At 36.6% G+C, this 12594-nt stretch overlaps 1 long non-coding RNA gene across 2 annotated transcripts; it reads left to right on the forward strand.

Moving 5' to 3' along the window:
- The first annotated feature begins 358 nt into the window (after window positions 1-358).
- On the forward strand, window positions 359-2936 carry LOC126621208 (uncharacterized). 2 transcript variants are annotated; one of them, XR_007622850.1, is made up of 3 exons: window positions 359-857; window positions 1034-1171; window positions 1779-2726. It is a non-coding gene; the product is annotated as an uncharacterized LOC126621208 (long non-coding RNA). The 2 variants fall into 2 exon arrangements; XR_007622845.1 differs by lacking the exon at window positions 359-857 and adding an exon at window positions 2743-2936 and having other exon boundaries at window positions 864-1171; window positions 1779-1836.
- The last annotated feature ends 9658 nt before the right edge of the window (window positions 2937-12594 follow it).

Below are 12594 nucleotides of genomic sequence, written 5' to 3' on the forward strand. Positions count from 1 at the left end.
GTCAATATGGATTTGACGTAGGATGAGGAGCCAGTGCCTATCTTGTATTAGAAAGATGATGTACTGAGAAATAAGACTATGAGTTTGGTGAAAGTTTATGGAAGAATCTTTCAGTGGAAGAAGCTACTTAGAAGTCAAAGAATCGAATGAGAGAGATGTGTTTCGGGCTGTTTCATGGATATTGATGGATTGTAAAGATTGTATAAATTTCGAGGACGAAATTTCTGTAAGGTGGGTAGATTGTGACAGCCCGTCCCTAATTTTAAGAATTTTTAAAGTTTTAATAAAGGATTTTACAAAAATGCCCTTTGAGGCACGCACATCATTCGAGGTTAATCGTTGTGTCGTGACATCTAAGATTTGTTTTCTTGACATATCCTCGTAGTACTCGTCGTTACGGACGTGTGGGCGCAGACGGTTCGTGATTTGGAGTTATATCGAAGAAGTTATTAACGTTTGAAATTTGGAATTTTAAGGAATTATAATTTTAGTAAAATATAGAAATTCTTTTATGAAATTGGACGGCCCAGATTTATTGATGAATGAAATGGATGGCTGGGATGAGGGAAAGGTTTTTGGTGTGTGTATGTGTATGAGAAGAAGAAACAGAAAACAGAAAAGAAGAAGAGACTGGGCAAAAATGCCCAATCGGAGAAGAAGAAGATGAGAGCGAACCAGAAGAAGGGAGAGGAAGAAGCTGACCAATCAGGGGAAGGAAAGGAGGGAAAGGAGGGAGAGTGGTGCATGGGGGAACAGGAGAAACGGGTCGTCCTTGACCCGTGCGGTCGCGCGACCCGCGACTTCCAATCGGCGGGTTTTCGCCATTTTCGTCCAAATTTCCGACGAATTGAGTCAAGGTACCACTCCTAATCATCATCTAGGCCTTCCCTCTTCACGTTTCACCCCAAGAATCATTGAATTTCGTTGTGATTTCGCGAAGAACACCCCTACGGGTGCCGCGACCCTTTTGTTTAAATTCTCCAAATTTTGAAATGTTTTCTTTCAATTACTAACACCTTTAGCATTCCTTTAGGACCTAGAACAAAGCCCAAGAGGTAATTGAGGCGTTGGAACAAGTTTGAAGGTCGAATTGGAAACACCCAAATTCTAGGGTTCTTCACGGTTTTGGTGAAATTGAAGCACTTCCAGGCCAAATTGGCCTTGGTCTCAGGTATGAAAGTTGTTCTACTCATTGCGATCTTCAAATCTGCAAATTTTGGTAATTTTTGGAAATAGTTGAATTTTCCGGCGAGCCGGGGGCGGCCAACCGCCACCCGCGGCGGCGCGTGGCCAATGGCCCGCCAATGTCATTATTAGCTTGTGATTAAGGTTCTAGGTTCTGTTTTGATAATTGATGGACGTAAATTGAATAATTGAACCTAAGTTGGTTACGATTCGTGGTTAGGTCAAAATGTGAATTGACGATCCGACCGTTGGATCGTCATCAAACTTTGATACGTTGTAATACGTAATATTTGAGGATTATAGGAACTTACGGATTGGGAATCCGATTTACGGATCTTCCGGAATTGAAGTTGTAAGTTCATAAAATAGAATGTTAACCGTCACTTAGTTTTGGAAATTGACGGAGATCCGACCGTTGGATGGTAATGAAATTTTAGGATGTTGTCCTAGAGGCATATTGTGGACCTCTGGAAGTTACGGATTTGAAATCTGAATTGCAGATCATCCGGATCGAGCTACGTAGTGACGTGTCTTATATAAGTTATGTATTCTATCGGCAGAATTTCTGAGGTTGGATTTGATTGTTGTTCTAGGCGCTAATCGTCATGACGCCTTGATGTACGGTGCTAGGGAGTTGTGGGCGAACTCCAGGTGAGTGGGCAGTTTTGTTTTTGTATTACCTTTATACTATTGATTTTTCCCAGAAAATGAATTTATATGAAGATATGCTTTAAAAATGCCATGCATAGAATTATTTGAAAATGTGAATTGTTATATGAATTACATGATTGATATATGATGCATACATGTTGCATGGTGCTGTGGAGGCACAGGTACGTCAGGTGAGTTCATTATTCATTTAATTGATTGATGTTTCGATGTTTGAGCTCATAATCTGCACCCTAGGTGTTAGTGTTTATATTATTCACCACACCGCACGCTCGCCTTGGATCCAAGTAGGTGGATGTCGTACAGACCATGTGAGGGTTCCGACATTCCAGTCGTACAGACCATTAGAGGGGTTCCGACTGGTGGGTGACCTTAGATATGCGCGCTGATGATATGATGAGAGAAGCACTAGAGCGTATTTTACACCTTTCATCGTATAGACTACCTTACGTAGTTCCGAGTGATGTGCAGAGTAGGGCCGTATAGGTCACTGTGGTGACTCTGGCTTAGTGAGATATTGAGCTATTGAATTAATCGTATAGGACCAACTGCAGGGTCTCCGATTGATTCCTTATTTCACCTGATTTATATTTTGATTTATGGCATGGCATGTTTTTCTTGAAAAATGTTAAAGATTTGGGATTCAAGCTTTGAGATTTCATATGGTTATATATATATATATATATATATATATATATATATATATATTTCTGAAAAGTGTTAAAGGTTTGAGATTTGAGATTTTTGCTTATATATATGTTTATATATATGCTATTTTCTGGGAAAGTATACAGGTTTTACGGTGAGGGGTTAGAAATGTTTTAAATGAAAAGTTTTCGAAAAACTTTGTTTTACTGACCCACTCAATTTTGTTTTGCTCCCCTCCAGGTTCAAGTTAGCAGAGCTTGGTGGCCACGAGGAATCCAACGGTGTTCTGACAGAATTCACAAAAGTAGGACTTACCCTCGGGTGTGTTATCTTAGTAATTGGAAATTTTTTTAAAGCTTCCGAACTGTGTAAATGGTTACGTCACTCTCACGTGACGGCCAGCACGCCCTCCTTCGGGACGGGGTGTGTCATATACCTCAGAGTTGGATTTTTTATTCCTTCAACTATAGTGCCATTAAAGTTAAAAGTGGATACTGGTGGTGATGCTGGTCTGCTTATGTTATTATGAAATTCACTAAATGATGGAGGTCCATGATGCATCATTATATAATTAAATTGTGCTTTTCTGCCTTGTGATCTTGTGCTATTTGAGGATGATGGTGCACGATATTCCATTCCATTCAAAATGTTCTTGTGGACAAGTAAACGTTGTCCACTCAATTGATTATTCTGTTAATCATATTTGCTAAAAACCTGATTTACAATCAAATTTGCTAAAATATTTACTCTCTTGAATTTTGTTTATAAGCTCATCTTTATTTAGTAATTTATAACTATCTTCATATGTATTATCATTTAATTTCTTGTAATTATAAACTATTCTTGCTTTACCTTTCTTCAACTCTAAATGTTTTCTCACTATGAATGCTACTCATCTATGTCTAGATTTAGAGGGTCTAATTGCTTTTAAATTTAATATTACTTTTAAGTTTAACAACTCCTTTATTTGTTGCCCAAATTATTGCGTATCTAACAAACTACAAAGCATATCAATTGTTTTAATAGTTAAATATAGATTAATTATATCTAATTTTGCTAATATTTTATTTTTAGTCCAATGTAATTAAGGATCTTCTCCTATAATTCTAGTTTGTTCTACTAATTGTAACAATTCTTCTAAGCCTTTTGGTCTGTCTAATTGGAATATCTCTATACGGGTTCCTTCTTCTAAAACTAGATAATCATGTTTAAATACTTCTCGTATACTCTAAAGACACCTTTAGCATCACTATTGAAGATCTCACTTAAATTCAATCTTAGTGAATTTCCATTTACTGATCCTATCTTTTGTAGAATCAACCCCTCGCTTTTTTTTTGTACATGAATATGTGGAGCTCAGCATCTCTGGTGGCTGCGGGTTTATTATTAGATCTCTCAGTGGTTTGAGCAGTTGACTTGGTTTGGGCTTTTGGCTCTTTGCCATGATATTTTGTTGCTTCAAATGGCGGCCGTGAGGTGGCAATGCATGGAATTGTTCCTAAGGCAATGGTTGGGGGTTTGGGATTTGCTTGTCTGGTTTGTTAGCTACCCTGGGTCTGGTGTAGTGCACTAGGTGGATCTGGCTAGTTTGCGTCTCATTTTTTTTTCTTCTATTAAAACTAATAAAAGAGACATTCGAATGACTAAATTTAAATACTGAGATGTCTATTAGTAATGACTTCTCACAAAATTATGATTTGGAATAGAGTACGGAATAGAGTAATATGTTCTATGTAAGGCATAAAGTATAAGGTAGTTTTGTTTAGGAACTTATCAGGATAATTATTATTTAGAGAATCCAAAAGAAAATGATGAGCTTAATAATTTAAAAGATTTTGATGACTACTAGATTATTCTATACTTATGCTTTTGTATGCTTCTAAGGTGTTGTTTTGATCAGTTATTGTAATATGTCTTTTGAAAAATATTACGTTACGATTCATAAAGAAAAAGACCTTGCAAACTTTTCAAAAAGTTAGAACCCAAAATAAATGTATATGATCCTACTAGTGAAACAAATGTTAGTGGTAAATTAAATTGTTGTTTATATGGTTTATATGACTTATATTTCTTTTTGTATATTTTCTTATGCTTATTCTTCTTATGACAACCACACTGTTTTGGTAAATTTATGTTTTTACAACTCATGTAAAATTGTTTCCTAATTTGTCTCTTAGCTTGTATTTGGCTACATTCTTGTCTAAGTATATCATATACATATTGAATTCTAGGTCCTATTGCAATATCATTTTCCTTTGGATGCTTTTGTCATTCATTCCAAATTTTCTCCCCTATTGGACCTTTTATTTTTGTCATATAAGTTTTTAATAAATTAATATAACTAATTCTACATGTTCTTCCCAAATATTTAAAGAAATTTTAAGTATATTTGCAAACACGGAAATTCTGTAACGAATGAAACGAGATCACGTTACAAAGTGGTTTTGTATTGATGAATTTGTAGGGTTACAATCTCTATTTACAATTTTCCTTTGATTCAGTCTTCAAATTTGATGTAGATGGTTGATTGTTAATCTAAGGGTCGTGATGACTTGATCTCGAGTGAATGATTGAACAATTTGCTTCAAGTTTTCAGCTTGAAACAATGCATGGATAGTCTTCACCTCAAGGTTTGTGTATGACCTATGGCAAAGTTGATGTTGATGTGGGACTTTGTTGATTCAAGGGTCTTGACAACTTGATCTTGAATCGAATGTCGTTACAAGTTTTAAGTTTGCAACAAAGTCTTGAAGGAATCGGCACAAGTGCTTGTAAATTATTCAACTTTTGTCGAAAGAAAGCTTCGGCTTTGGTTGTATGTTGTTCGAAGAGAGCTTTGGTAGCGTATTAGTCTTCAAAGATTTGGCAGAGGTTCTCCTCAATGTGAGAATTTCGACCTTGAATGTAGAAATTGTCCTCCTTATGCTTGTCTTGGGACCTTGTATTTATAGACTTCCAAAGCCTTGCCTTTGGGTGGATTTGGCTTTGATTTGTGTCGTGATTCGTCCATGGGAGAATTTAGGCATGTTTTTTGTCTTGTTTTTAGTCATTTTCCCTTGCTTGGTCTTGATTCATCCTTGGGAGAATTTAGGCTTGTTTTATCTCAAGGGTCGTCAAGACTTGATCTTGAATTAGTTTGCTTCTTCAAGGGCCGTAGAGGCGTATTTCTTGAATTGAGATGATGAATTTTGTCAAGGGCTATTGAGGAGTATTTCCTGAATGAAACATTTCAAGGGCCGTTGAGGCTTGGTCTTGAATGAAACGAAAATTTTCTTCAAGGGCCGTAGAGGCTTAATCTTGAATGAAATGAAAATTTTCTTTAAGGACCATAGAGGCTTGATCTTGAATGAAATGAAAATTTAATTCAAGGGCCGTAGAGGCTTGATCTTGAAATCGGCACATACTTATTGTGTGTATTGATTTTCCATAATTTTTTGACAAAATACATTTGGTGTATTTTGAGACTTGGATTTTTTTTTCCTTGTGGGTGTGGGAAAAAATGCTTTTTCCTTCCTTAGGTAGGAATCTCCTTCAATTTTGGTAATGAGGGTGATTTCCTTCAAAGTGTTGGAAAGCTTTAGTGATTTCTTTCAAGGTTTTGGAAAGATTTAATGCTTGTCCTTGGGTAAGTAGGATTTGCATTTTTTTTCTTTTTCCTTTCCATTCTTTTAGGCCAAGGGGATTTTTCCCTTTTGGTTTGGAAAACTTGAAGGCTTGTCCATGCTTTGGAGGGATTAACTTTTGTATTTTGGCAAGGAACTTCCCTTTGATGTTTTGGAAATTTTGAAGCCCTTCCCTCATTTTTTTTTTTGTTTCATTTTCTTTTCTTTGCTGATTTTTTTGCAAAAACAGCATGCTTTTTTCCTTTGTGGCCGAAATCACCTTGCCATTTTTTGCTTGGAATTTGCTCCCTTCTTTTGGTAGGAATGCACTTCCTTCTTTTGATTTTCCTTTCGCTATTTGATATGTATTCTCCCTATAGCATTAGGAAGCAATTGATCCTTATTTATAGGACAATTAGGCGTGTGTTTTTGGCACAACAAACCTTGTTGTACACATTGACTCTACTTGCTGCCTTGAGTTGTAGCTACTTGAAGCTTGTTGTAGTGCGTCACTTTTTACCATGTGGTGTCATGCAAAAGACTGCATTGATGTTATGCCGTGTAGTGCCTTTTGGTCATAGTTTTCCCTCGGTGGTGACGTTGCCATGCAGTGCAAGAAACTGCTTGCGTAATCGCTACAGGGTTCTGTAGTGCAATTGCGTAGCATTTTGATTTTATTTGCTACTGTATCGTGCTTTGAAGGACCATCTTGCAGCTGCCCTCTTTGCCGTGTTGCTCAAGCTTTGTGGCTGATTTCTTTTCGTCATTGTGACTTTGTCATCGTCATCCTTTAACATTCACGAGGTTTGTCTCCCATGTCTTTTGCTTTAGTGAAGCAATTTTTTTTTCTTCTTTCTTTTTTTCTTCTGCTTTCATTGGTTTAGCTTTTGTTTCTAACATCTTTCTTTGTCTTCTTTAGGTTGGGACCTCTTGTTCTTTTGATTTGGCGAGCATGGGAGTTCATTCCTTTATTGAGATGTTATTTGTTGGCAATCTACACATGGACGAGGAGATTGGGGATCTGTCTGGTGTAAAGCTTGCTACAAATCTGCCAAGTTGTCCAAGTTTGCTGTGTGTAGGTGTAGGTATGCAAGAGCCCGTCATGCGTCCAACACTTTTGCCAGCTAGCTCCGAGATCTCTCTGAGAGGGACAAACCTTAGTGGCACTGAGTAGCTTATCCATCACATCAACCTTCACGCGGCCATTGATATCAAGAGCCATATTCAGAAGAGGATTTCAAAGTGCCCATTAGAGGACCTTCCATTGCTCAAGGAAGGCTTGTCGAAGCTTGTTTTTGTGATTGACAACCTTAACGTTAATTCCTTACTCTTAAGAGTCAAGATTACCGAACTTATGGCCACCTCAACTGAGTATTCTTCCTCACTTGCTATTTCCTCGAAGAAGTTGAGTCTAGAGGTTAGAGTTCAACAACTTGCGGCAATAGATTTATCAATTGCCCAAGATCGGTCTTCTTAGGAAGCTACTTCGGAAGGTTATCAAGTCACAGGGACTTCTTTAGCTTCCTTCCAGGTGTGTCTAGAAGTGTTGACACGAGAGCGAGAGCAGTTGGAAATCCAAGTATCACGTCTTCAATGTGTTCTCTTGGAGCAAGAAGCTACACTTTATCAGCATCAAGAGGAGATTTCACGCCTAAAGCAAGATAAGGGCATGGCTATGGAATAGCCTATCTTGTCTCCCATCGATATGGAGACTTTGAAGACTTTGGAAGGCTTGTTTGAAGACAATCGTCATAGTTTTAGGGACATAACTTTCAAGTAACGCCTTCCGTTCCTTGTACTTTAAGCCTTCTTTGTTTTTTTTTTCTTTTGCGCATTTTGTAATACGAATTTGTAGCCGAATTCTTCCTTTAAAATATAAAGTATTCACATTCTTGAATTTACTCTTTATTCTTCAAAGTGTTTGTGCTTTTTGTTGATGATGTAACTGTACTTGAAGCTTTGAAGTTTCAACTTGCCTACATACCCTCGGTTAAGGAGGGATCAAGTAATGACACTGTTCAAATGAGTGATGGATTATTTTTTATGGTTTTGATGGTGATTTTGATTCTTGCCGTACACAATTTATGCTTTTGCAGGCCAGGAGCGTTGAGTGTCGCCTTTTAAACTCGTGCAAACAAGGAGTGTCCAGTATCGCCTTTTAAGCTCGTGTGAACAAGGAGCATTGTGTCATGTGCAGTTTGGGCTCATGCAGGCGACGAACATTGAGTGTCACCTTTTAAACTCGTGCAAACAAGGAGCATTGTACAGTGTGCAGTTTAGGCTCATGCAGGCGAGGAGCATTGAGTTTGGTCGAGAATAATAGCGGTTTAAGAACTGATGTGAGAATTAATTCGACACACAAATTAAACCATATTAAACATGTAATTGTAGTATTAAGCAAGTAGGGATCATTTTAGACCGGGGATTAACTAGGGATGCTAATCAACACAAATAAGACTCAAAAACACTAAACTACACTCTATAAACTCAAAACTGACTTAAAATACTCAAAACAACAAAACTAAGTTAAAAAGACTCAAAACAGACTCTAGGGAGTTATTTGGAAGAAATGTAACTAAACTAAACAGATTGCAAACCAAAGTAAATTAGGTGATTTGAATGGTGAAAACTTAGCTAGAGGATCCTTCTCCACACATGAACCATATGCAACATAAACCAATTTCCAGTATTGTTCCTTAGACTATGAATGACAACACCCCAAGTTAACCGTGACAGCACAAATTAACCATTACATTTTCCTTATTTCATTAAATTGGAGGGGATACGCATCACAACCAAATTATCCTTCTCAAGTCCCCTAACTATGAAAAACATGATAGAAAGACATATAAAAGGTCATTAAGTTCTTTGAAAACCATAAGTATTGACGAGGCATTTGTAACTATGAAAAGCATGATACTCCTGACAAGGATTTACTTAATACAATCATGACTAGTGACTTCCACTACTTGTGAATATAAGTTCATAACGATTAGGTGAAACTCCCTTATACTTAAGTTTATGCAAGCAAATTAAGTATGCATCCTCAATCAACATACATAAACAAGTTTTGATAACGCAGATAAGCAAATCACATTCAAGACTCAAGAAACAATAACTGGATGTAATCAATTCATATAAAGCATATAATCATGGCTTCAAATTCACCTCTAACTAAAAAGAAATTAGTTCCTCATGTCTTTGAAAACATAAAACCAAATTAAAAGCAACATTGAAATAAATCTAAGGATAGAAAGAACCAGGAACGTCCTAGCAGCTCCAATGGCAGATTCGAACCCTTCTTGGATTGCAAGCCACGGCACAAAGCCCTTTCCTTCCTTCCTTGTTGTGTTACTTGATGAATCTCTGAGAAATTGGCGTGAATTGTAGTGTAGAATGAATATGGGGGTGGTGGTGATTTATGCGGCACAAAGGATGTATTTATAGGGCTAAAGGGCACGGCATAGAGACTCTGTATTGGAGAAGAACTTAACACTCCAAATCCACAAGGAATAGGCCATCTAGAAGTCAGAAACCAAAGAGAATAGGGATAGAAGGTGTATTAGAACTTCTAGAAAGGATGTTTCAGCACATATTTTTGAACCTAAAGGGACAAGGATACACGGCATAGGTTTTAGAGAATAATTACAAGTCCTAAATCACCAAGGATAAGGCATATATGCAGCACATAAGGGATAAGGGTTCTAGAATCTGAAATATGTATTTTAAATGCATAATTATCCTTTATAAATGGCTGGAATTAGGGCAGAAACTGATTTGGATAAGATAAGATAAGGTAAGGCTAGATTAGGAAAGGATAAGATAAGATAAGGTTAGTTTGGATAAGATAAGGTTGGATAAGGTTTTGGATAATGTTCCTTCTTTTGAGTTGAGTCCTTATCTCCTTTGTCTTGGATTTATTTCTTCAACTCTTTAGCACAGTCCTATACATCTTTGGTCTTCAAATTCGTCCATCCATCTTGCTCCACTCATAAGTTATCCATTTGATGCCCAAAACTACTCTAAAATGCTCCAAAATGCACTTTCTTGCCAACTTTGTCATTTGGACCTACAAACACACGAAAATAACTTAAAACACTATAATAAGTAGAAACTAGCTATGAAAATGCAAGAAAACAAGCATAAATCGGCACATACTTATTGTGCGTATTGATTTTCCATAATTTTTTTACAAAATACATTTGGTGTATTTTGAGGCTTGGATTTTTTCCTTGTGGGTGTGGGAAAAAATGCTTTTTCCTTCCTTAGGTAGGAATCTCCTTCAATTCTGGTAATGAGGGTGATTTCCTTCAAAGTGTTGGAAAGTTTTGGTGATTTCCTTCAAGATTTTGGAAAGATTTAATGCTTGTCCTTGGGTAAGTAGGATTTGCATTTTTTTCCTTTTCCTTTCCATTTTTTTCGGCCAAGGGGATGTTTTCCCTTTTGGTTTGGGAAACTTGAAGGCTTGTCCTTGCTTTGGAGGGATTGCCTTTTGTATTTTGGCATGGAAAGGTACTTTCCTTTGATGTTTTGGAAATTTTGAAGCCCTTTCCTTTTTTTTTTTTTTTTTTTGTTTCCTTTCCTTTTCTTTGCTGATTTTGTTGCAAAAACAATATGCTTTTTTCCATTGTGGCCGAAATCACCTTGCCATTTTTTGCTTGGAATTTGCTCCCTGTTTTTTGTTGTAATGTTCTTCCTTCTTTTGATTTTCCTTTTGCTATTTGGTATGTATTCTCCCTATAGCATTAGGAAGCAATTGATCCTTATTTATAGGACAATTAGGTGTGTGTTTTTGGCAAAACAAACCTTGTCGTGCACATTGACTTTCCTTGGTGCCATGTGTTGTAGCTACTTGAAGCTTGTTGCAATGCGTCACTTTTTACCGTGTAGTGTTGTGCAAAAAACTGCAACAGTGTTACACCGTGTAGTGCCTTTTGGTCGCAGTTTTCCCTCGGTGGTGACGTTGCCGTGCAGTGCAAGAAACTACTTGTGTAATCGTTGCGGGGTTACGTAGTGTGATTGCATAGCATTTTGATAGAAGCAAATTTATGCAACTTTGTTATCTTATTTCTTTGCATTTACTTAGTTAATTTCCATTTATTTTGGTAATTTATGTTATTTTTGTATTATTGTAGATCCAGTTGGTAAAGATGACAATAAATAGCTAAATGGAGCAATTTGGAGCAGTTTTGGACTTGGATTGGATAGCATGCGTGGATAGCATATGGGCTAAACATTTTTGGTGTTTAAATGGAGCTAGACATGTGCCAAAATCTGGAGAAATTAAAATTGAGGCTTGGAAGGCAAGGAATTACACAAGAAAGAGGAATCCTAATTGGAGAGGAACATTATCTTATCCTATCCTATCTTATCCAACATTATCTTATCTTATCTCTAGCTACAAGGAGGAATCCTAATCACATTCCAACACTTTCTACTTGATTTTTAGAGTCATGAAATAACTCAAAAACGCCAAAACCCTTTCCTCCTTGGATTCAATCATTTTCCCCTATATATGAAATTCCCGCAAAGATTTAGGGGATGCCATGCCTACCATTCATCCATTGAAGTTGCTGGAATTTTCTGAGTTCTTTCTATCTTTTTTGTTAAGTTTCAATGTTTATTTTAGATTGCTTTTCAGTTATGATGAACATGTGTAACTAAGTTTCTTTTTAGCTAGAGGTGAATTCGAAACCATGATCATATGTTTTATATAAATTTATTACATCCAGTTATTCTTTCATAAAACATGAATGTGATTTACTTATCTGCTTTATAGAGAACTTATTCTTGTATTTTTATTAAGGATGCACATTTAGTTTGCACCTAATTGTTATGCACTTATATTTGCAAGTAGTAAAAGTCACTAGTCATGATTGAGTTAAGTAAATTCTTGGTAGGAGTATCATGCTTTTCATAGTTACGAATACTTTGTCAATGCTTATGATTTTCACAGAACTTAATGATCTTTGAGGTGTATCTCTATCATGCTTTCATAGTTAGGGAACTTGAGAAGAATAATTTGGTTGCGTCACTGAGTCAAATTCAATGAACTTAGGAAAATTTGAGAATTAATTATTGTTGTTCACAGTTAATTTGGGGCATTGTCATTAATGATTTATAGGAAGAATAACCGGAAATCGATTTGTATGCATATGTTTCATGTGTGGAGAAGAATCATTTAGCCATCCTTTCATCCATATTTCATTCACAACTTAATTTACTTGTTGCCCTTTACTTTTGTTTTCATTAAATTCGTCCAAAATGCCCCAGTCTTTTTTGTTGTTAGTTTAACTTAGTTTTCAGTTTTACAAGTTTAATTTGTGTTGATTAGCATCCCTTCTAATCCCTGGAATAAAACGATCCCTACTTACTCACATTGTGATACGCCCCGACCTGGAATGTCCACCTGGACTCCATATCGAGCTGTGTTGGCCAACACTAGAAAGGTGACGAAGCCATATTGAACCCAATTCACACATGTGATGTC

The sequence above is a fragment of the Malus sylvestris genome, chromosome 1, assembly GCF_916048215.2.
Source record: "Malus sylvestris chromosome 1, drMalSylv7.2, whole genome shotgun sequence".
NCBI classification, from domain to species: domain Eukaryota; kingdom Viridiplantae; phylum Streptophyta; class Magnoliopsida; order Rosales; family Rosaceae; genus Malus; species Malus sylvestris.